Source organism: Nilaparvata lugens, chromosome X, assembly GCF_014356525.2.
Source record: "Nilaparvata lugens isolate BPH chromosome X, ASM1435652v1, whole genome shotgun sequence".
Taxonomy (NCBI): Eukaryota; Metazoa; Arthropoda; class Insecta; order Hemiptera; family Delphacidae; genus Nilaparvata; species Nilaparvata lugens.
The window spans coordinates 10,629,583-10,657,102 of NC_052518.1; the positions used below are offsets into that span (position 1 = coordinate 10,629,583).

The 27,520-nt window shown below is 34.6% G+C and overlaps 1 protein-coding gene across 4 annotated transcripts in view; it reads left to right on the top strand.

The window, feature by feature from the left end:
• LOC111055791 overlaps positions 1–27,520 on the top strand; it is a 356,789-nt gene that overhangs the window by 298,408 nt on the left and 30,861 nt on the right. The window lies entirely within an intron of this gene.

A 27,520-nucleotide genomic window follows, 5' to 3' on the forward strand; every position in this document is an offset into this window, starting at 1 on the left:
TGATGCTGCTATTCTTGTATATCATTTGACAAAGCAGATGGCGCTATCATTTTCTACCGTTGCCAGATTGTTTTTGGACAATATAAAAATATAATCAATTAACAAGTTACTCAATCTCAATAGAAATGTTTTATCAAATCATGAGAGAGTATAATAATTGATTAAAGAATATTAATATTATATAATAATAATATTCATTAATTAATTGGATAAAATATTATTTTCTAGGGGAATAAAATATAATTTACTATTTTTAACAAAAATGAACAACAATATTATTTTCATCACATATATTGATATCAGCTGCCAGCTATATATCAGGCAGTGACAAGACAGAGAATCGACAACGTTGTTCTCCCATCTGTCTCCACTGGCATTATAACGTGGACCCCACTATGGTCAATAAAACTGTTTATCTATTGATTGATTTGGGAGGGTGAATGTTCCAGCGGAAAAAAATCACATACCGTACATAGATTAAATACTATCATGCATTTTTTGGTTCATTTGATGGTATAACTATTGTCCATGCATCATTGAGGTAGCTACTTGAGGCTAGCTACGTCAACAAAAATATGAATTTTCCTCCACCTCCTGTCTCACTGTACTCCCTGGAACATAATACTAAAGTGTCACTTTTTCACTCTCGGGAGGAAAAAACAGGAAAACTCCTTAGAGCATTAAAGTGACTCCATTTAAATAACATGGGAAGCATCTCTATTTTAAAAACGTACATTTGAAATAAGTTAGAAGGTCTAAGCTCAGATGAGGAAGCATATAGAGTAGTCATTAAACCAACTAACTTCAATACCTCAACCAGATTGATAACCAATACCTCAATATTTCAATATATGAAATTTATGTTTGTATGCTAAAATTATTACAAACTTCATTATCATTATACTAAAAGAATGTATAATTTTTTAATCCCATGTTATTCAAAATATTAGCCAACGAATATTCCTCATTAACTGATCAAATTTGAAACGGGAACTTCATCATAGCTGTAGTTGTGGCGGCCATTGTTATTACAACTTTTGCCGACAGATACTGCTATCGGCGGAGGACTGTGATAACAAGCCAGCTGTTTCTGTTTACTTTTTAGATTATGTTGTAACACATAGTTTGGTCACGTATGTTTTTGAAAATTATTTTATTTGCAGTTTTTATAAAAATGTTGTGTATATCACAAGTGAAAAATTTTTTTTCTCCCTCAGGAAAATTGTTGCCCTCGGCTTCGCCTCGGGCTTCAAACTTCCCCCTCAGGGATAAAAAACAGTACTTTTCACTCTAGATATACAAATAACTATTGTGTTCCAAAATCTCTTCTCCGTAGGAACCTATTCCGTGGGTCAAACCTGTAAATTCATTCCCACTGACCATGATCCCTGATCCCTGATCCCTGATCCCCTTTATAACACGTAGCTCACGTACAAGCCTTGATCTCATTCGGGCATCGTGCTCAGCAAAAACATGATATTGGATTTAACACTATCTTAGTAGATCTCACTGAAATAATCATTACACTGATGTAGAATTACTACACTGTCATTGTAGGATTAATCAGTAGTAAAATAAAAAACTAATAAATCTTTCTTACTTCTTATGTCAATTCACTTAAGAAATTTGATACCTGAACTGAATCAGCCTCAAAAAGAAAAATGAATCTTCATTTTTTACTTCATGCTTCAATACAACCAATCAGTATTCGTGATCATTACTCTAAAGGTGCGTACAGATTTACGCGCCGCGAACATGAGCAATTCACTTTTAATCAGCTGATGCCAAGTTTTTTTTATATGTATCTTACCGTTTCTGTAAAAATACAGATATAATCAGCTGATTAAAAGTGAACTGCTCATGTTCGCGGCGCGTATATCTGTACGCACCTTAATAAGTAAAGTACCAAATTTCTACTCTCCCATTGTCAAGCTTCTGATTTATTCCTCTCTAAGCCTGGTTCTCATTAGTAGAGTTAGTGGTGGAGTTCCTTGGGCAAGTACTAACTATCTTGTGAACTCTCCCAATGAAAACGTTCATGGTAAAGTACTAGTTTTTAGTGGAGTAGAGTGGTACAGCACGGTGGGATAGTACTCTACCACTTGCATTCCCCCACCACCGCTTCTCACTCTACTCTACCACTACTATGCTAATGAAAACAGTCTCGAGCTAGTAGAGTAGAGTCTGTTCAGGGTAGAGTGGAGTTAGTTATGTTCACTTCTTAACACACTTTACCTACTATTCTCAATTGTAGTGAAAACAGTTAGGCTCAACTCACACTTACGCAACTCAGGTCGAGAAGAGATTGCGACTCTAGTCTCTTCTCGACGCAGCATGTGTTTCCAAATGGTGACACTCAGAACAGTCGATTCTAGTCTCCGCGACGTCACCATTTGAAAACACTTTCTGCCTCGAGAAGAGACTAGAGTCGCAGTCTCTTCTCGACCTGAGTCGCGTAAGTGTGAGTTGAGCCTAACTCGACCAAGTAAGGAGAGTAGAATTAGCTACCCTAATGGCAGTTACTCTACCACTAACTCTACTAATGAAAACCCGGCTTTACTCAACTTTATTAACCCAAATTGAAAGTTATTCGATTTATTCACTACAATATGTCCTATGAATGTATAATACATCACATATAATATTAGACACATTCATGATAAGTGGATACGTTACTGTTATTAAGTGCGTAATAATGTGTTCAGCATAAAAATAAAGACTTGCTAGCTGTCATCTGTCAATTCAAGAATAGGAATTGTAGAGGGGAAAGAATAGACAATTTTCCATTTCTATTGAATGGGCCCAGATAGAATAAGCAGTTTTGATTAATATCGACGAACAACAAAATGAGTAGACCTGGGCATTGAAGATGAATTAATTGAGGATCAACAATGCTGTTGATGGGGCATGTTCAACTTGCACCTTGGGAAGAAGTGTCTATCAAGGAGAAGATCATCTGGGGAGTTTCTTGCACTTTCTAAGAAGCCTCTCCCTTCTAGGCCCACGTCGTAAATCATAGTCAGATGCTGACGTTCACACTCCCCTTACAACGTTGGATTACAGCTGCGTTTCTCTCCAATGAGTAGATACTAAATATAAAGACAGGGATTTCCCTTACTTTTATGCACAGCCTAATCCTTTAACGTCTAAAAAGCTTCCTTGTTTCGTGGAAAAGATTTCTTGTTGAAGTCGAGATTGAAATTTTTCAGTAATAAATTAATGTTGAATTTAAAATTAGAGTTCGAGGAAACAAGGAAAGTAATAGAGGAACTCTCACTTAATGGATTCAAGCTTATTCGTCGATTTATTTTCAATCCAAGACCATAAATTGTTTAGTCATGTTCTGAAGAGCATGATTCACTTCTTAAAACTTTTCGTGGTAAATTCAAAATAAGTCTACTTGATCACTATAGAATTGAGAGACCAAACTTTTCACATTGTGGTTTCGACAATCCTCTCCAGTGGAGCACTAGAAGATAAATATGAAACTTCAACACTTCTAGCAAAATCATTAACAAACAGGATCTTGATTTGGCAACCAAGCATTTCTTTAGTAGTAACAGTATAAAAATCAATGCACAAGTATTATGCACAAGTAAAGGCGATAGTATTTAAGAATCAAAGAATTAGAGTTGATGAAAGAGAATTTGTTGAATTGACTTGCCATGAAACAGTATGCCTAGGAAACCAAAGAATGAATGATTGTAACTGTCAAAAACTTGATTACAGTAAAAGTATAAAACACCTAGGAATAACTTTCGATTCTGATATGAGTTTCAAATCACACAATTATCCACTAAAAACACAATGAGAGCAGCACTTTATAAGTGTTATAGAATAAGTAGCTATTTTCCGGTTTGCGCTAAAAGAGTTAATTACTATTCAATGATACAGAGTACCCTGTACTATGGTATCTCAATACAGTCCAGCTCCGAAATATATAAAACAGCCATTACAGAATATTGTAAAAAGGATAATCAGAACTCTTTTTAACGACCAACTATTGGGAATTATGTCCATGGGGGGCCCTAGCAAATCATACTGATTTGACACGGAATTATTTCAAAAACCAATTTAGAGAAATAAATGAATTACTATGGATTGAGAAACAGAATGTATAGACCCCACGGATTCAGCAATAACTATGTTAGAAGAGCTCCAGAATGCAGAATTTCATATCTTTTGAACTCATTGCTTCTGGAATTGCGAAATTTGGAAAAAAGTTGAAGTTAAAACAAAATTGAAATTATTTTCCATTACAATAATTGATGATTGAGACATATTGTTCGATTTTACAGTAAAAATGCAAACTCACAATAGTTTAGTCAGACTAGCGATCATTTGATAGGATAAGGTTTTATATTATAATTTATTAATATTTATAAATTTTAAAATTTACTTTGTAAATAATATTCATTGAATATATTACATATTTATATTGCAACCTAGTAAATGAGAATTGAATTTTTTTAATAACCCTCAAATAGCTCAAAGCTAGAGGGATTAAAATATATATGAATTGTATTTATTGAGATGTGTATTGAAATAAATAGATTGGAATTGAAATTACAATCCAGCTAAGATCGTCAAGACAATGATCTGCTTTTCAGTTGAAGAATGGAGTCATCAGGCTATTTACGTGGATGTGGAATCTCATAAACGATCCTGCACTAAACATGAATCATGGGAGGTTTTATTAATCTACGATTACACTAAGCGGACTTCCACTTATTGGAAAAATGCAATGCATACTCGTAGGGATAGTCAATTCAGTTGAATGTTGCAAAGCTTTAATTCAATCATTTTCTTGCGATGAAGTACAGAATACAATTATAGAAGTTTTCTCTGAGTGAAGTTTTCACTTCTATTACAAGCATGAAACTCTTTCATTATCTGCAATGAATATCGTGCAAGAGAAATCAATCAGTTTTAAAATCGAGTAGCCCGCCATGAGAAAATCACATTACAGTTTTCACCTCTAAACTTTTAAGGGTTAGAACGTGGGAGGTGGAGGATAGCATAGCGGAGACCGGAGAAGGTTGCTGAGAATTTTGAAGAGTAATGACTGGATTCAAACGTGTCAAAACATAGTGGAGCGGTGAAGGAAGAGTGAAAGGTAGAGTAGAAAGAAGCGAAGACATTTTTAGATACATACATTATTTTCAAAACTCTCAGCTACTTATCTGCTACCCCCTGCCTTCGCTTCTCCACTATCTTTTGACACTACCCACACTCTGTAAGAGTTTCATGCTCTGTGAAAAACTCGATTGGGATAACTTTCAGTGTCAAAGCTTCATGAAAGAGCATTTCACTAGAACTGGAAATTTATATGATAATTGAATTTGAATGTCATCTCAATAGAGAGTGATGATGGCACTTTAAGCTTTCAGGTGTTCTCTTCAATGTAAAAATATATTTAAAAGTTCAATAAAAGTTACAATACATATATTGGAAAGTTTTCACAAAGAGTTTATTGATAAGTTCCAAACCAGTTGAATGAACCGTAGAACATAAGCTGATATGTTCTGATTTTGATTCAATTTTCCATTCAGGTTTTCTCATCTATCATTAACCCTAATACTGACGGTCGAAATTTTCTGAACTGGCAAGCCAAATTTGGCATGAATGCAGAGGTTAATTAAATAATTGTAGGAATACATCTGTATTCAATACAGAATAATAATACATTTTATTTGATATAGCACATCAATATATTTAATTTTATTTTATACATTTAATAATAATACATCTGAAAGTTTAATGATAGCATAAAGCATCATATAAAACATTGTTGATACCTGCATATTTGAAGATTCTGTATCTCTTGAGTAGGATCCAAAGCAGCCCTTACTGGAACTTGAAAAAGGAGACAATCAGTTCGGTATAATAGAAGTCTATCTTTCGGTTGCACTAACGTCTATTAAATTTAAATATTGTTGAATAACTTCATCTAACAAGACCAAATTTCACGAGAATCAATGAACAGATCTGATGACATCTCAGTTCATCTTTCAGAATTTTACTATCTTATCATGGATTGAAAATTTCTATCGAAAATCTCTATTCGCAGAGCAACCAACTCTCTTTATTCAAAAGGTTGAATGTGAATTCCCTAACCACACATCTCAATAATTTCAAGATTATCAAGTCAAGTTGAATCAATCATTTGTATAAGAGTCTGTAATTTCTTTATTCATCGTATTTCTGTCAGTCATATTGAATTCATAATCCTTAATAAAGTGTTTAATTATCATGAGCTAAAAGTATTTGGAGATGAACAAAGATCAGCTGTGGGAAAGATCAATCAACTTGATCAAATCAATCAATCATCAGCCTGATTATCAGTTGGTCATTCCCAACAATCTCAAAAGCCATTTCGTATCGTTGACATCGGTTAACAATGGGAAAACGTCTTGAACCGATCATAAAAATTATTTTCGCTTTTTATGGCTTACAGACGGTAGTCTTATAGTCTCATAAGGTGTTATTGTCGCTTCGTCTTAGCTGAACTGTTCACTCGGAAAGAAAGCAAATTTATGATCTCCTCTGTCACTTCGAATCCAACCAGACTCGTTTTATCATCTTGAAGCTCCTTGTAAGGTGTCATTAGTTATTTGTAGTTTATTTCTGGTCTATTGTTCACTTTATGCCACCATGAAAGCATTGCACCATAAAAGCCTTGAATGATGAATAAGTTCGGATTAAACTATCGATTGAATTTATCCTGATGTTATAGATTAGAATTTCATCAGAATCTAGTTTTATCTTGACTAATCAGAATAACGGTGTTGGAGAACATTGGAAAAATCGACACGTTTAAGCACTATAGCAGCCAAAATTTGATGATTTCCACGAGTCAAGTCCATAGTTGAATATATTTTTTTGACATGAAACCCATGTCAGAGGTAAACATGAAAAACATTTAAAATATGAAAAAATGTCTTTACATACTTGGATTAATTTCCTTAGGCTATTGTGTAGCATCCCATTATATTGAAGGTATCTCATTTTTCTTCTTAGCATATAAGTTCTATATGCTATATAGGCTGTCATTTAGTTTTATTATTTGACTTTATCACCTATTGAAAGATTCACTACATTCAGAATACATATTTGTCGAGTTAGGGAAGTTGGATTTAATGTCGCTGGAATCATTGATTTTCTTATTGTACGTCTATTTATTCTAGTATTATGGAAGAGATTGACTTCTTCTTAAAGGTGTTTGAATAACACAGAGCCCCCCCCCCCCATTCAAATCTTTTTTCTTTTTTCACTTTTTGTGTAGTTGGAAAGTTGATATCGTGTATTTATATTAAATAAAAAGACTAAGAAACTGTCAAAAACCACAGATTCTATTAAAAGTAGGAAGACCGATTTCGGTTATTATACCATTGTATATCTCTGATAAACTAGAACTGAATACAAGAGCAGCAGAATTTATACTAGTGGACGAGTACTGCTATTGGTCAAGGACATGAACGCCTGCCATTGGCCCAGCTAGACACTCTCCTCCCACTTAATGGTGCATATAATAGAAACGTCACGAAATGGTGGTTTAAGCAACAGACTCGCCATGATAACAAAATTTACTTCCTGAACAAAATGAAACCCAATAAAACAAGTAAAAGATAATAAAACAAATATGTAAATAAAAAAACTATCAACTAATGAATGCTAACAAGGTTATGATAAAACTAGATTAGTAGTGTTGTATTGGTTGAAAATAATCTGGTCATTCAAACTATACTGGAACGGTCCTTAATTACTTTGTTATCTCTAAAGCCTCTAGAATATTCAAAGATCTGCCTTTGTTATTAATATGCAGAAACTCCGCATCGAACAAGATCTCCATATAAAACTTCTCTTCAAACATTGTCCCCCAAACCTTATTATATCATACCAATTCCACATTTCGTTCGAATATATTTAAAGCTCTCATAAAATTCTAATATTCTGAAAATGTTCAATACTATGAAAATTAATTGATTTTTAATAGTATAGAATGGTTGCATTACAATTTTTTCAATTAATATTCCAAATTCAGTTCAATGTCACGGTACAAATCGACATACTGTAAATATGCTATTATCTAAGTACCACTGTATCTGTAGAAAAGCGATGAAGAGGTATTCCCTTCGCTCAATCTAACTAAGCCGGTTACATTTAAATCGTGATCAATTCCACGAGAACCAATCAGAGAAGCCGTCATTTCAAAAAAGCTTTCTCTGATTGGCTCTCGTGAAATTAATCACGGTTAAAATTTAACCGGCTTCTGTGCAATCGGGCCTTTAAATAATATTCTCAGGAGTATCAATCACTGATGAATATATAATGCTTTCTGATAGCTTTCTTTATTCTTCATTTACTTTTACAAAAAAGCACATCATCAGAATGATCAGGAGAAAAAATAAGGGTACCTTGCTATTTCTTTCGAATTTATATAAATCACAAAGTCCGAAATGGCAGTATGTCTTTAAGGTTTTCACTATCAAAATATTTCCATTGATAAAATGTTTATACCATATTAAAAACCATATCCATTACAACCCTCTAATCCATTACAATTTGATATTGACTTTACCAGCTTCAGTGTATGTAGACGTCAGTTTCAGTATCAGTGTTACTTGTTTATAAGTAAAGTCCCAACTGAATTCATTATTAATAGATTTCAAAATCCAAAGTGAATCTTATACTGGATTGGATAAAGATGAATGTTGATTTTAATGATCTTTCTCCATTATGTAGTGTTGCAATCTTGTGTTATAAATTTTAAAAATGATTTGTCATAGCTTTCTTGTTTCTGTCTTTTTGAATTTGTCATTTGCTTATAATTTTATTTTTTTGTCTTATCGTTTGTAAAGATTGATATGTGACCTACTTCCGTAATTTTATTCATTTTAGTGGTTTGAATAAGCTCTATTTTCTTTTCTATTGACATTTTTGCTGAAACCCAGTTGCTCGAACTCACTGCCGGCGCACAAGTTACTCTTTGCCGGTAGTGCCATTTTATTTAAATTAGAATATTTATTCTATTAATCTGTATTATTTTAATGGATTTGAATTTGAATATTCTCAATTTTAGATGTTTTGAATACCAAAATTATAATAATTACTAGCCGTCAAGCTCGCTTCGCTCGCCATATCCGTCTAGCACGGGGGCTCCGCCCCCTGGACCCCGACTGGATCGTCCAAAAATGAGATTAGCGGGCTCGCTTCGCTCGCCTGCGTAATGTAAACATTTTCTGTCTATTACTTGATGAAAGAACTGAGAAAACGCAAAAACGTTAATTTTGAGCGTATCTTGGCGTTATTTCAAATTCCTCCTAACACAACATTATTACACCCCAGCTGAGCTTCTGTAGTAATATGAACATTTTCTATTCATTTGTTCTCGATAAATCAGAGAAAAAGCAAAAAAAAAAAAACGCTTGAATAAAGCTAATTTTGGGCGTATTTTTGACGTTATTACAAATTCCTTCTAACACAACATTATTACACCCCAGCTGAGCTTCTGTACTAAATTTGAACATTTTCTGTTCATTGTTCTCGATAAAGCTGAGAAAACGCTTAAAAAACGCTGGAAAAATGCAGATTTTGGGCGTATCTTTGGAAATTTTTCCAAATCCGTTCTTAGTGCTCCTCTGAGCATACCTACCAATTTGAACGTTTTTGGTCCGGTAGATTTTTAGTTCTGCGAGTGAGTCAGTCAGTCAGTCAGTCAGTGAGTGAGTGTCATTTCGCTTTTATATATATATATATTATATATATATATATTATATATATATATAGATTCCATTCAATCATCTCTGGAAAATATCACTCCATATAGAGTGATATATCACTCTTGGTAGATATTCACCACTTTGTAGAGAAACTTTGTTACAAAATTACTTAGTTACCTCACAGATACTGATATCATGTCGCTGCATTGGAGATATATTGGTTGTTGAGCATGATTTACAGCATTTCATTCATATTTGAATGTAATAGCTTCCATTCAACTTGGAGCGTTTGAAGCGTGTAAAGCGCAACTGAGAGTAATCCATCGATGAATTGATAGCTCATTGATTATTGTTCGCTCCTCAGTCTGACTATCTGATGATTGCTCCTCGATGATCAGACTATTCAGACATCCAGACCAAGCTGATTCCGATAGACCACTGCAATCTATAATCCATTGGCCTCTCCAACCTTTCCGGGTACCCGGAAAGTACGATAATGCGTTCCTGGAACCATCTCGGAACTCACAATATGCAGTCGCAGATTGAAATTGAACTGGGATCTCTACTCTATCAAGACCAGACCCCCTGCTTGCTTTGTGGAACCAATCCCAGTAAATTGCGCCGCCATCCACTACGACAAGATGTCTAGTGATTTTATAGTTTTGAGAAGTAGTTCTTATAGTGAGTAGGTTTTTAATTTGGTATTCAAATTTTTCAAATAAGTGCAATATTTTTAAAGTTTTTAATTTATTGTGATACATTCTGTGATTCATTTAGAGTATAACATCATCCTTCAAAATTCAAAATTTTCAATTCATTATTCCTGGACCGAAAATCAAGTGACGAAGCAGTGTGTGATTACATAACCTTAACTTTTGGACAACATTAGCATTTTATCAAAATTTTTGGAGAGAAATAGTTCAGGCTCAGCCTAGTTTTTCCTCCAATGTCATAATTGTATTATGATTATAGTGTTTTATACAATAAATGAATGAAGTTCCACTTCTATTTTAATCAGCTAATTAGTGAAATATTCACAATTTCTAGATTGAATAATTAATCAAAATAGATTAGAAAGAAGTGGAGTGAATAGAACTTTGTTGGGAAAAAATGTATCACAAATGATACTCAATAAAGTTGAAAATTAATACAAATATGTATTTCAATTCAAAGGTTCCAAACAATAACCTGAAACTATAAACTATAGTGAGGTTACGAATAATATTTAGTTATTTGAAAATCAAAGCAAAACTTTATCTCAAATTGAAAGACCAAAACAATACCGGCCAAGTATAGTGAGGTTCACGTTATAATGGCAGTGTTTGGTTAGCAATGATATTGCTATTCTTGTCTATCATTCAACAAAGCTGATAGCGCTATCTCTTTCTCCCTGTGCTCTGTTTCCAGATCGACTTTCAACAATGTAGAATTAATAATTAATTAACAAAATATTTCATCTTAATTGAGTAAATTCATTATGAAATTATTGGAAATATAATGTCTTGCTTAATAAAATATAATTGATTATTTTAAACGAAAATGAACAGTTAATATCACATCAATAAACCTGTATCAGCTACCGTCTGTAGAAGGCATTGACAAGACAGAGGATCGGCAACGTTTTTCTGCTATCAGTCTCCACTGCCATTATAACGAGGACCTCGCTATAGGAAAAAATAATCTCTCTATAGTGAAGTCCACGTTATAATGGCAGTGGATAAAGATAGAAGAATAGCGATGCCGATTCTCTCCATTAATTAATTATATTTCTACACTGTCAAAAACTTAATTGGCATCGTTGTGGACCTAGAAAAGGATAGTACCACCGGCTTTGTTGAATGATAGACAAGGATAGCAAAACCAAAGTTGACCAAATTAACGTGAACCTCACTATAGCACTACACTATTTCAATACACTTGAAAGACGGAATATTTTTCAACCATACTCAACTAAATGAATGGCCTATTCAGAGGGATAACTCCAAAGGATCACTCACCCACTTCGAATAATTCAGACAAGATAAAGGTAATTACCTTGTATTGGTAATAATTACCTTATTACCTTATAATTGTAAAGGTATAATTACCTTGAAATTGCAGCTTTCTTAAAGGGGCCGAGGTTTTCCCCGTGACTCAACTATCTTAATATCAACAATATGCATATTAACCAAAACATACTGGTCTTCGGTTGGTTTAAAATGAGGCAAACTACATCTTACCAAGTAGGTATTCAATCGGAGCTTTTCAAGTTCCTAATTCAACTGTATTGCTTTTCTTGTTGAAAACCAGTATAAACTCTACAGTATGTAGAAAATCAAATCAGACAGTATGTAGAATGTCGAGTGCTGAAGAGGTTGTTCTTGCTGTGGCAGCGTGTGTTATTTTATCAAAATGTAGAAAACCGAGAAGATACTGGGTTCGACCTTCATTGCAGGCAAGAGCAAAGTATAGCGGCAGCGATCTTTTAAATGATTTAAATCGAGATGATACAGATCCTTTGACGGGAGAATTGAGATGCGATGGCAGTGTAAAAAACTTTTTAAGAATGTCAAGTGACGATTTTGAAAGTTTAATTGTTGGTATTGGACACATAATTAGTAAACAGGATACCAACTACAGGAAAGCAATTCCAGTGCGAGAAAGATTGGCTATTACATTGCGCTTTTTGGCGAGTGGCGACTCTTATACTAGTATCAGTTATTTGTTTAAAGTTTCCAAAAGTGCGATATCTATTTTAGTGCCAGAGATTTGTGAGGCTGTTATAGGTTTCCTGAAGGATAACATACAGGAGAGCAAAGAAAGAAAATTATTAAATATTGTTATTTTTAGATTCCTTTTATTTGTTTACATTGTGCACTGAGTTGAATAAATCTAGACAAAAGTTAATTGTTAATAAATCTAGACAAAAAAAGTTGCAACCTGGTAGTGACTTGTTAATAAAATATGAACACAAAGTTAAGTTAATGTTCCAAAGTAACACAATTCATAAAATTAGAAATAAATGTATACATAAAAAAACTCCAAATCAAACAAAGAAACTCTATAGCTTAAGAAATATATAGCTTAGCTTGAGTAATGTATAGCTTAGCTTACATTATAGCTTACATTGCACTAGCACAAACAACAACCAAACAACAAAACACAACAAGTCACGACGACTAGCCTGCTTGAACTGAGGAACTGACGCAGCGCGACCACGTGGAGCCAACAGGCGGGAGGGGTAGCGGGGTAGTTGCAGACTCAAGTTGCAACTCAAGTTAGCGCTGCAACTCGCATTGCCAACCGGGGTTGGCAACCGCCTTTGATCTTTACCGACTCCGGTCGGAAAACCAAATTTCGATTGCCAACTCGCAAAATCGGTCTCCAACTACGGTTGGCAATGCGAGTTGCAGTTGTTTTAATGCGTGCAACTCAAAATTGCCGATAAATGTCGGCAATCATTGGTTGCCAACTCCGGTGTAAACGCGTCTTTAGATTGAATTGTTAGTCGGTTTTTAGGAAAACACATCCTGTAATCTTGTCTGAACCAGAAAACCTCTGACAGATAACGCCAAATAGATTTCTAATTTTATTTTCATATTTGTCTCAATTGAAATATGTTTTTGAAAACCAATTAAAAACTGTACATATGAAGGACAGCTTCTCTAACATCTCTGGTGCATACTGCATTAAATTTGGTTCAATCAAACGTTCACACTGGCTGTCATTAATTTAGCATCAGTAACGCCTCTCATGAATTCTTTAGGATGTTGTCTTGGAAGTTTACAAGCTGTTTTAGCATAATGTCTATCAAGAATGTTTCAATCAGTCACTGATAACATTTGACTTGAGCACAATGGATTGCAATACTTTATTTCAGAGAAATCAGTTTATAAAAATTGAAGTCCAAGTACCCTCTTTAAATTATTATTATTATGTTCATTCAGTCACGACATGTTTCGGCTGTATAATGACATACTTAGAAATTCTTTTTAATTTTAAAAGAGTACTTCGATTTCAATTTTAATGTTTATATTTAAAAGTACCCCTGAAGAAAATAAAGACAAATCAGTTAATGTATGGGTATGGTGGAATTAGTTCTGAGCTCACCATTCCACTATACCTTTTATACGAGATGGTCTTGTCACAAAGTAAAGGTCACCATTCCACTATAGCGAGATGGTATTGTCACAAATAACGAAAGTCACAAAGTAAGGGAAGTCACAAAATATGGAAAGTCACAAAATGAGGAAATATTTTTCCTCAATCCATGAATTTGTGGTCTAACGAGATAAAAATAGAGAATGCTAGGCTTAAATGTTACCCTTGTTAAGGCCACAAAATATGGAAAGTCACAAAGTAAGTGAAGTCACAAACTAAGGAAATATTCTTCCTCAATCCGAAGATTTGTGGCCTAACGAGATAAAAAGAGAGAATGCTAGGCTTAAATGTTACCCTTGTTAGGGTTACAAAATAAGGAAAGTTACAAAATATTGAAAGTCACAAAGTAAGGGAAGTCACTAACTAAGGAAATATTCTTCCTCAATCCATGAATTTGTGGTCTAATGAGATAAAAAGAGAGAATGCTAGGCTTAAATGTTACCCTTGTTAGGGTCACAAAATAAGGAAAGTTACAAAATATGGAAAGTCACAAAGTAAGAGAAGTCACAAACTAAGGAAATGTTCTTCTTCGATCCGTGGATTTGTGGTCTAACGAGATGAAAAGAGAGAATACTAGGCTTATACGATACACGTATGTTACCCTTGTTAGGGTCACAAAATTATGAAACTCGCAAAATATTGGAAATCAAAAAGTAAGGGAAGTCACAAACTGAGAAAATATTCTTCCTCAATCCGAAGATTTGTGGTTTAACGAGATGAAAAGAGAGAATGCTAGGCTTAAATGTTACCGTTGTTAGGGTCACAAAATATGGAAAGTCAAAAAGTAAGGGAAGTCACAAACTGAGGAAATATTCATCCTCAATCCGAAGATTTGTGGTCTAACGAGATAAAAAGAGAGAATGCTAGCCTTAAATGTTACCCTTGTTCACGATCGACGGATAATAACACATGAAAAGATTATGGCAACAATCAAGGGAAACGTTCCTACATACTGCTCTTGTTAGTGGAAACCTTCAAAGTGAATAGGCAGACTGGTTAATCAAGAGTGTCTAGCTTGAATTGCTCTATAGCCTACAGTGCAGAACCCATTCTGTAGTCAGATTCACTTGAAAATGTCAGCATTGATTCAAAGAGAAGCACTGATGCTTATCAAAGAATGCTGATAGTGAAAATTGAATCTTACAGCAGTTTTTCATTTTTAACGATTGCTCTCTTAGGTGGGCCGTCCAATAGATCCACTTCCGTCCGAACTGGCATCGGCCGAAAACTACCGAACGATCCCTCAACAAAGAACGTTTATTGCAACAGGTTCATACGGCCGTGCACGGCCATCTCCGGCCGATCATTTTTTCGATCCGAATCGGATAGGATTTTCCGGCTCTATCCGGCCGAACTAACTAGTCGAGCTGAGACAACAAAGTGATCCTAACCTAAAATTGTTTCACAATCTTGTTTGTTTTTGTTTATTGAAGTTGTTCTGTTTTATAATGTTGTAACTATGGACAATGAAAAGTTGATAAGTTTGATTCAAAAGCATGTTTCATTATGGGATATGAGAGACAAAAGATATCATCGTCGTGATGTTCAAAGGAATCTGTGGACAAAGATTGCTGAACAAATAGGATCTGAAGGTAATAATTATTATTGTAATTAATAAATAATTTGGTGGATATTTGTTTATTCAATTTTCAAATTCTCAATACAATCATTGTTTATGAAAACTTTTGGTGGCTATGATAGTAGTTAATTGTTTAACTAGACTGACGTAAACGGTTCCAATTGACGATTATATTCGGCCGAATTAACGGCCGGCAGATTCGTCCGATCCAACGGCCGAACGGATCGGTTGAATGCGGTTCCAGTAGACGGTTACCATTAAGAGCACATTGACTCTTTACCGACTGGGTTTTCAATATGTATGTGTGAATTTAAGAGTGTATCTGCATCAAAATCAATTACAATCTCGATTCTTAGTTCGTTTTTATTGATGTTCCAAGCAAACTTCCTTGCATTGTTCACAAAGTGAATAGTTCTCTGTTATATGAATTGTTATTGTTTGTAAATAGATCGACCTATGAAAAACCACGCTTTGAAGTTCCACTCCAGCTCAGAGAGCTCTCACATTCACACTAATATTGATCTGCTGATATTTTCAGCAACAAAGCCATATGAGGCCTTAGGCCTTACTAATTCTAAATAGTCACAATTTACCCATCTACTCATATTCTGTATAAAGATTGTAAACAGTTTTAACACAATTCCCCAATAGGGAAGAAGTTAAATACCATAGTCGGCATGATGGGACCATGAATAATATTATTTTAAAGAAAATTGCTATGTTGTGCTATATTCTATACTCTCTGCTAGAACGTATGTTGATTTTTCTTGTTGAGCATATGAATAATAGAATATGAATCTGAATCAGAATTCCCAGATGCAATTCAAATTTCAATAATTGTTATTGTCCCTAAATAGAAGTCACTATTATCTAATTTCTAATATTACTGTAAATATCGGGGCACCGAGCTTCGCTCGTTATTTTTATTTATTGATAAACAGAACACAATTCTCTGAAATAATCGTGTTTATATTTCACAGCTGGCTGTATGTCATCTTATGAATTTCGGGGATGAGATATTTCGATTTTTCACATACTCACTCGCTCACTAACTTTTTTACTATCCACAGCTGTTTCAGCCAAGGATGAATTATCCTTTTAATGTCGTTCAGCGAGTTTTCCCAAGGATGAGACCTAGTGCAATCGAATTTTTATATCATAAACCTACTATGCTCCAAATTCCGTGGAAATCGTTAGAGCCGTTTTCGAGATCCGTTGAACCTAAATAACCAGATATTATAAAAATATAAACAGACATACAGAAATTGCTCGCTTAATATAACAGGATAATGAAAATCAATGAAGGCTATTTGAAAATCTATGGTATCTTCCATGCATCAAAGAAGCCATTTTATAAATAATACTATTCTATTTGTAGAAATAATACCAGCGATTGAATATTAGGTATACAATTATAAAATAATAGTATTTTATGGGAGATGAGTTACAATTTTAAAGATGAGTTACTTTAAATATTATAGTGAGTGATTAAATGCAGTTCATGATGCACACCAAATTTGATACTGCAAATACATTGAAAATTTGTAATAGTTTTGCAGACTGTAAATAAATCATTCAAAGTGTTGAATACATACAAATGTATTTCCAACTTTGTAAATGGATGGAAAGAAATAGACGTTCCACCAAAACCGACTCACCTATTAAAACGGTGTTTCAACAAAATATCCACCTCTGATTATTGATGAGTGAGAGAGACTGCAACAGACATCACAATAAATCTTGGCCGCCTCTAATCGAAGAGCAGAAAAATAAGATGTCAGCAAGTCGATTCTATCCTCGATAACTATCCATGTAAATGGAGGCAGGCCAAATTGATGAATAGTGAATTGGATACTACTCCAACAAAGTGGAATCCAACAAAGAACTGAGCGCCCTTCTGACTTTTTCAAATCAATCTAGTTGAAATATTACCTACTCCCCTGAAGAATAATGGTGTTCATTACTGTATCCAGATACTCTGTTCGACAGCGACACTCCAACGCATAAACACACACACACACACACACACACACACACACACACACACACACACACACACACAAGCGAACCGTTCTGTCATTGGTGCATTAGGAGAGCGAGGGGGCCGCGACCCCTCCCCCCTACATTTTCAACTGTAGCAAAATTCTCAACCTATGTTAATTGATTGCACATTGATTTGAGTTGAAGGTTAAGGTTACAGATTTCGTTGTCCTAGTATTTGAGTCCAGGTCTTTGAAATTTGAGATATAAATGATGTAGAGAGATATAGTGAGGTTCAAGTTATAATAGCAGTGGAGAAAGATAATAACTAGTAGTTCTGTGAACAGTAGACCTCGCGCTCAGTAAGTTACATTGACCTGTTGTTATGTTTTCTCGAAAAATAGTAAATAATTTATCAATTTGAAATGTCTCGAAAAAATCCTAAATAAACATAGAGCTTTCTGTCATATCGTACCATGACGTGTAGTCCCGGAATGTGAGTATGAGCGCTGTTATCTCTGGCTGTGGTCTGGCTGCAATTGTCTACAACGTTGATGGAAGATACATTTTTAAGATGTTCGATATTTTTGAACGGGTAGTATTATAGTAAACTGTCTACAACGTTGATGAAGAGATACATTTTCAAGATGTTCCATGTTTTTGAACGGGTAGTATTATAGTCCACTAAACAGCTGATTCATGATGAATAATTCTATAGTCTGATTTTTACTCTAATATTGGCGTATGAAGAAGGCTCCTTTTTCCTTTTATAGTATCCTTGAAATGCAAAGTTTTCAAAAAACTTGCATATACGTCGACGCGCAATTTAAAAAGGAACATACCTGTCAAATTTCATGAAAATCTATTACCGCGTTTCGCCGTAAATGCGTAACATATAAACGTATAAACATTAAGAGAAATGCCAAACCGTCGACTTGAATCTTAGACCTCACTTCGCTCGGTCAATAATAATGGGATATCTTCTAAACTATCTTATCTCTATGGTATTATTGAATACGATTCCAGTATTTCGATAGAAAAATTCAAAGCAACGAACAATCAGTTCAAGGAAAGCCCCTCTGAAATTCCATTGCTGAATACCAGCATCGCTGTCAACTGAGAGAACTACTACACGACCAATCACGTGCGAGTACACTTCACAAGGCCACGCCCACAACGGGCTCTCATTGGATGATGCTACTACGTCATCGAATAGACTTCATTTTGTTGAAGAATTCCTCTCAAATCAGACGTTTGCTACTGTTTCAATCTTAGTTCATGATATTGAGAGTGGGATAGTCATCTCAAATACAAATCCTATCATATCAAGGGAGCAATATTTCTGTATGTATTTATTTATGTATGTTTTTATTTATGTATGTATTACGGATCTCGGAAACGGCTCTAACGATTTTGATGAAATTTGCAATATAGGAAGTACTTGATATGGAAATTCGATTGCTCGCTGAAGGACATGAAATCGAGAAATCTATCCTTCCAGGAACAGCTGATACAAGACTGTAATTTTCATCATCTGTTGTACCACTGATGAAAGTGGGATGTGATTATTACAGCTGTATGGCCTGGCAAATCCAATCTATTTCAATCAGCTGATCATGTGTAAAACGTGAAAATATTCTAAGCTTGGAAGGAGTAGAAGAAGAAGGATAAAAAGGAGAAGAGGAAGATGAAGAAGAAGAAGAAAAAGAAGAAGGAGAAGAAGAGGAGGAAGGAGAAGAACAGAATGAAGAAGAAGGAGAAACCTCATTACATTCATCCTTATCATCTATTCCTCCATTCTTCATCCATTCGCAATTGCGAAAATGAATGTAATGAAGGAACAGGACAAAATTGAACATAAGAACTCCTATTCCCTCATTACATTCACTCTTATTGTCTATTCCTTAATTCTCTGTTCTCAGTGGGAATATTCAAATAAGAAATCATTGGGATTTCATTCTCGTTGTACTGGCTGCACTGGCTCTGGTAAATCTGATAATGTGGGAATCCGTCTCAAAGTGTGGCAACAGATAATTGAGTCAACCCCATGAGCCAATCATTTTCAGATTATCGTTGAACACTCGAATATCTACAACCACACATCTGATATCCTTGAAATTACACGAATACAATATTATTTCTAAGTTGGTTACCTAACTCGAAATGTCTATCTGTAGCTATACTTATCTTTAGTTGGTAACCCTATCAATATATCTTTCGTGAGTAAAATAGGTTAGATTTTTGGAGATCAATGTTGTAAATTTTGGTAACGATTGAAAATATTACTCTCTACATCAAAAATACAATACTCACATTAACTTCCTGATCCATTAACGAGCCTCTAGATACCGGAAATATTCGTTAGAACTGCAAAATTGACGAGCGCGACGACATAGAGGCACAGTATACATACAGTATGGAAACTTGGCTAGTACCCTGACGCTCAAATCCGCCATCTTGTTAGGAAGCGCCGCATTGTAATAGTATTGATGGTAGGTTCAGATAACTTTAATGATCCGGATCAATTGATCACGTTCACTGCTACGAGCCAATCAGAAGACCAGGATTGGAACTTCCCATGGTCACGTGACGTGTTTAGTATTGGCGTCATGTAAAAAGCATTGGTTAGATAGGCGATTGATTACAAGTTTCCATTCTGTATATTCTGTGATAGAGGTCCGTTCCACTTAAAATTCGCGACGCGACTGACCGTCAAAATTTGACAAGTTACGACAGGTGACGTGTTTACCTGATCGCCGGCAGACGGTTCATGCTTCCGCGTGTCGTTTACCGGTTGCCATGGTAACGGCGCTTGGCGGCACATTTCAATATTACTGCCGACTGATTTTCTACACATGTAGACAGTTATAGGCTATTGTTGAATGATGATTTGAATGCGGGAGAAGAAAAAGGAGAAAAATGGAAAAGAGAAAGTGATAAGTGAAAGAAGAAATATTAATGACGCCAGCTGATGATATTAAATAGGCTATACAGCTGTTTAATTATTAACTCTCGCCTGATCGCAGCGCATGCGCGGTAGCCTAATTTGCCATTTTAGTAAGCATGGTTTGAAATGATTCATAACCTTAATATTTCAACAATATTTCGGAATTCAAATAATAATATAAGATAAGATCGAATAATTGAATTAAATTATTTTAATTATTATCATATTTATATATAATTATTTTCATATTATTCTCTATCAAATGTATTAAAATAATTCAATAGATTTTTTGAAAAAAATGGTATATTGTATTGGAATCCAAGTACTTACCCCACCATTCTCCACCTCTAACCTTCAAAATTCAGGGGTCATCATTTCAGATTCAATCTGTTTATGACAGTTGTTATTGGGCAGTACATATTGGTAATTCTCAAGCAATCACAAAAGTTTTAAGGATAATTTTACGATTTTTTCCTTTTAAATTTTCCATTCCTATGCTTATTAACTCCTGAGCGGAGCTCGGTCCTCCGTTATTACACTATTATCATAATAATATTATTCTACACCATCTAGCAGGTAACCCGTGCTCCGCAAGGATCTAATAATAAACTTGACCTTCTGAAATCTTGAAAAATTTTTAATTGGCCTGCAACCATCATCTGTAAATTAAAAATCTATTTGCAAAATTTCAAGTTAATCAGTCCAGTAGTTCAGACGTGATGATGGGTCATTCGTGAATTTCCTATCCACTACTTGTAAGCCGATTCTTTCTCTCATTATAATATTAGATATTAATAAATATAATCTCTCTCCTTCATTATTATATGGATGAAATATACAAATACATCTAATGGAGCTCAAGATTTGGATTTCTTCATAAAAAATTGAACATAGCCTTATCTGACAGTAAGCTTTCATGAAATTTGGCTTCTACCTACCACCTACCATCTTGAAACGGTTGTATCTACATGTAGTCACATTGTACTGCAATGTATGATAAAGTATCAATTCGATGTAACCAATTCTGTTCAAAATAAGACGATGAATGCTCCTCTATCCAATGAGAGAGCATTGGAAGCCAATCCAACTCCTAACATGGACAAAACCATTATTGCAACAATTGTAATCTCATGTTGCTTTATCCAGCCTTCTCCTATTCTGATATAAAATAAACAGGTTAGATCTCTCCAATCGAAGGCTAAATGCCTATAACGTAACTATTACATTAGGTAGAAACTAACTCTGATATGTGATGTTTGATTGCATAATTATATCAATGAGTAATAGAGACAATCTTACTCGAAGATTTGAATCATGATTATTGATATATTTATGTAATAATAATTGTTTATTGCCAAAATTAATACAGGTTAGCATTAATAATGGATATAGTATAAAGCCATTCTATTAATTCCTTAGAGATAATTCGATAATGCAAAACAAAATTAAAACAAAGGAAAATTTAAAACAAAACAATTTAAATACACTATTGGCATCACCTAGCAAAGGAAAAATCCTGTCCACCGAGTATCAATTTAAAACAAATTCAAGCTAACATGAAAAAAAGAAACCAAAGAAGTTAATAGTGGAAAAAATAAATTAGCCTACAATATATTACTGATGTCAAAGAAAATTTTTCAACGATCCAGTCAATGACCTCCGTTCCCATCCTTCGCCTGCCCACAGGGAAAAAATATCAATTCTGTTACCAGGGATGAGATTTATTAGTTTAGTGCTAAGATAACTCAATTGTCTGCCGTACTATTGTCAGATTAGTGTAATTGAAGTTAAATGTGTTGTCTGAACTCAATCTGAAGTTATACAAAGCAGTATTATCTCTCAATGTGAACTCTTTTTTATCTACCCGTATGTACTGTAGCATTTCTATACACAGTAGAACTCCAATTATCGGAATTAATGGGGACCGGGACCCATTCGGATAATCGGAGTTTTTAAAAAAAAATTGCCATTGGAGAGAAAAAAAGCTCCGTTTTGTTATTGCACTATTTTTTCATTGAAAATAAATGAAAGAAACATGATTCTTTCACATGTTTCAAATATAAATAAAATTTAATTATGTACAAGTTTAGAAATGAAAACGAATTTGCGGTCTTCATCCGTTTTCGGGCAGCCAGGTCACGCAGTAGTAAGTGAACGCGCAAACACTGGCTTCGCGGGGGGAAGAATAATAGCGCACTTGGACTTTTTTTGGACAAATTTTTTTCTGAAAGTGATTCGGAGTTCGGATGATTGGAGCTCTACTGTATATAGTTGGGGAATAGTCATCCCCTTGAATTGGTCGACTGGGTCTCTACTGGGATTTATTCCCGGTTTATTAAGAATTGTTTTAATTATCATTTCTCGCATGATAGATATTTTTTCCATGTAAACATCGTATGCTCCACCCCATATCTCTAACCCATACTGTAGAACCGACTGAACATATGAAAAGTATAGAATCCCTAATTCAATAATATTCAGTATTTTGCGGGTTTTATAGAATGAAATAATTGATGTAATATTAAACATTATAACTTTGTTATTCAGCTTTGGTGTGGATATAGTTACATATTTCTCGGTTTTGAGAAGAATTCTTTTTCACTGGATTGCTTGAAAGGAGAACAAAGTCTGCTAAACAAATTCCGTCAAATCCCAAATCCTACCTATTACTATGCAATTAATTCCTTTACTATCCTGAAATATGTATTGAACAATTTTACCCAATAATATACTATAATAAATCAGTAATTTGGGAAACAACATAAGTCATCCTTCTGTCGAATTCAGTTAGCAGTGAACTATAATCTATATTTATGGCACTCTCTCACTCACTCGCAGAGCTAAAAATCTACCGGACCAAAAACGTTCAAATTTGGTAGGTATGATCAGTTGGCCCTTTGGAGGCGCACTAAGAATGGATTTGGAAAAATTTCCAAAGATATGCCCAAAATCCGCGTTTTTCCAGCGTTTTCTCAGCTTTATCGAGAACAAATGAACAGTAATTGTTCAAATCTAGTACAGAAGCTAAGCTAGGGTGTAATAATGTTGTGTTAAAAGGAATTTGAAATAGCGCCAAAGATACACCCAAAATCTGCGTTTTTCCAGCGTTTTTTTGCGCTTTCTCAGCTTTATCGAGAACAAGTGAACAGAAAATGTTCAAATTTACTACAGAAGCTCAGCTGAAGTGTAATAATGTTGTGTTGTGTTAGGAGAAATTTGAAATAACGCCAAAGATACGCCCAAAATTAGCGGTTTTTTGCGTTTTCTCAGTTTTTCATCAAGTAATAGACAGAAAATGTTCAAATTTGGAACAGAGGTTTAGCTAGGGTCTAAAAATTTTGTGATGAGGTGACTTTGATATTTCATTAAAGATACGCCCAAAATCAGCGTTTTTCCAACGTTTTTCTCACCTTTCTGCGTTTTCTCAGTACTTTGACTTTCTGATGGAATGAAGCATTAGAAATCTTTGTGGCAAGCTCTCAAAGTCTATCTACCTCATAAGATGTCTCAAAAGTCAACTTTCGAATGATTATTTGCGTATGGCATATTTCAGTTTGTTGCACAGTCTTCTGTCATATGGTATCCTACACTGGGGTGGAAGTAGTCATGTTTCTGGTGTTCTTCTTCTCCAGAAAAAAGCTGTGAGGATAATAGTGGGGCCACTTTCAGGGAATATTGTAAACCGTTATTTGTTTCTCTTGAAATATTAACGGTTTACAATCAATATATTTATGTTGTTGCCTTGTATATACATAAAATTAAGTGTAAAATGAACACAAGAGGTATGGTTCATTCATACAACACCCGCCAAAGACAACAACTTGATACCCAACGTACAAGATTAACCAAAGTACAGAAGTCCCATCACGTCTTAGGAACAAAGGTCTACAATAGGTTGCCAGAGTCAATAAAAAATTTTCCAGTCTCTTTGTTCGGCAAATTACTGTTCGATCTTCTGCGTGCAAACCCCTTCTATTCTTCGGAGGAGTTTTTCACACATATTTTATAATAAATTAAGTGTTAAGTGTTATGAATATTCTATTGACGTTGCTGATGACTGTATGGTCCGATAGCAAAAGAATTAAATCTATCTATCTATCTAAATCTATCATGCTCAAATGAAAAATGCAGGCGAGCGAGGCGAGCCCGCTGATCTCAGTTTTGAACGATCCAGTCGGGGGTCCAGGGGGCGGAGCCCCCTTGCTAGACGGATATGGCAAGCGAAGCGAGCCTGACGGCTAGTTATATAAAATAATCACATCGATTTCCATCAGAAAATATATCAGAAGTCAGAGCTTCCTTTGCCAGTTCATAGTACTCTGAGAACGCATTCCCTATTTTGAATTAAATTCAATTCAATTCAATTTATACACTTCTACTGAAAAATGTAGAATTTTGACGAATGCTGTTTTCAATTGACCGATTCATATCATGAGGTATTGACAGTTGAAATGTTTACTGCTGCTGTTAATACATCATTTGAAATCTATCCTACTCTCTACTGATAGATTTCACATTCGGTTGAAATGTCATTTGGAGCATCCAGTGATAAATATCACTGAATATCATTTGAAAGGAATTCCATCCTGATTGTGATATCAAAATTATTCATCCAAAACTTATGTCTTGATTTCATCTCCTGAACTGTAAGTAAATTATTAGTTGATTCACAACCCGAGCTTTCAATGAAGGTTACGTACTTGCTTTCTGATTGGTGTTGGAATAGTGTCATGGAAATGAAATATCTATCGAGATGAATCAACCATATTCCTCGATTTAGCGAGCATCAATAGATATTATTTAGTATCTCTTGGGGATTCAGGTCCCAAGAGTGAAGATGAATCCCACGAAACGTCAAATTTGCAATACGGTAGGTATATGAAGATCGTCGATTGTGCGCAATAATGATTGACTCATCTTGTTCATTGTCACTGTTCTGAGTGACAACAGACAATTTTCAGTCAGCTGTCGTTTCCATGCTGTCACACTGTCGTTTGCAGCTTGCACAAGATTTATTGGATAATGTGTAGAAACAATGAAATATCAACAAACTGATGGGTTAAGAAATGAGAAGCATGAATCGTATCACTTGTTGCAAAGTATAGTGAGGTCCACGTTTTAATGACAGTATTTGATCAACTTTGGTTTTGCTATACTTGTCTTTCATTCGACAAAGCCGGTGGTACTATCCTTTTCTATGTTCACAACGATGCCAATTATGTTTCTGACAGTGTAGAAATATAATTAATTGATGCAGAGAATCGGCATCGCTATTCTCCTATCTTTATCCACTGCCATTATAAAGTGGACCTCACTATAGGAGAAACGAATTGGATTCTCATTATCAGGGTTAAACAAATCTCATTATCAGTGTTATTGATTATCATTCAACAAATAAAATTATAATTGATGATAATCAGTTGTGATTTAAAATCCATATGAATGGGATAAATATAAGTAGCACTCTCATAAATACTTTGAACAGATGATATTTTTTATTACCACCAAATTGCAATGCTACTGATTGCAACAAATGAACTGTTGATCGTTCGCAAAACAGCTTATTCACGCATCCTATTTAGCCTGAAAACTTGCGTGCAAAGTAAAATCATCACTGTATTGATAGTAATTATTTAACATTGGATATGACTAATCGATACTTCTGATTCAATACCTGAGAAGGTGATAATGATTTCCGAAAATTCATATCCACAGATCCAGAATTGGAATGAAACAATAAATTACTTACTTGCTCTTTGAGTAATCATACTAACTTTTATCAGTAAGTGAGTAAGTGAGTATTTGCTTAGAGAAAAGGTAGCGTAAAATGATCATCCCATGGTATTTGGGGTTTATGTTCCAAATTCCATTGTTTGTTCAAACCGATAGTTCACTTAGCACAGCTCTTTTGTAAAAATTCGATCAAGTCACTGTCGATGTTTGTAGAACCACGAAACCATGGTCCTGTACCGAATAGAACTGTGAAATTTGACTATATATGTGTTTTTATTCCATTTCAGTTCTTTTTCATGAAGCTATGTGACGCTAATAGTCTCCCATGATGTTTCGTTCATACACTCTCACCCATACAAGACAGAAGTAATTAACAATAGTAGACAGTAATCGCCAATAATAATTATTATTATAAACGATGGCAGGGTCTCATTTGGCTTGAACAAACAGAGGAATTTGGATCACAAATGCTCTATAGCATGAGATTACTCCTTATGCTTTTTTCTCTATGGTATTTGATATTAATCTCTTAATCTTCTGTCAATGGAGATCTTGAGACCTTCTAAATGTACGAAATAGCTAAATGTGGAGATCAAAGCATCCATGCGACTTAGCATAACCAATTAACATAATAATATCGGGGCACCGAGCTTCCCTCGGTATTTTTATTTATTGATAAACAGAACACAATTCTCTAAAATGATCGTGTTTATATTTTACAGCTGGCTATACGTCAGTTAATGAATTTCGGGGATGCGATATTTTGATTTTCCCCAGAATCACTCGCTCACTTTTTACCATCCACAGACGACGAAATTCTCAGCTGTTTCAGCCAAGGATGAATTATCCTTTCAATGTCATTCAGCGAGTTCTCCCAAGGATGAGACCTAGTGCAATCGAGTTTTTATATCATAAACCTACTATTTTCCAAATTTCGTGAAAATCGTTAGAGCCGTTTTCGAGATCCGTTGAACATAAATAACCAGATATGAAAATAACCTGATGATCAGATATAAAAATATAAACAGATATACAGAAATTGCCCGCTTAATATAATAGGATATGATACACACAAAATGTACAAAACTGTTTTATCAATGAATGATAAAATCTTTATTCGTTGGAAATTTTATGTGGAAGGAGAAACTTTTTGTGCAAATGAGCTTGATTATCACCAAATTCAATTGGATTACCGGTACCTTGGAATAATCATCATACAAGCATGCTTCCTCTAAGATTGATCTCAGCTTTGATTCGTACAGTCAGTCACATTTATCTCGTCTAAAAAGATCATGTTTGCACCTTGACAACATTCGTGGATGTAATTTAACATATAATTTTTATACTGATATGTCGTTCAACTACATACTGTGACGTTCCTTTTCGTTGAATGTTTTGAAATTTGAATCAAATGTGCTG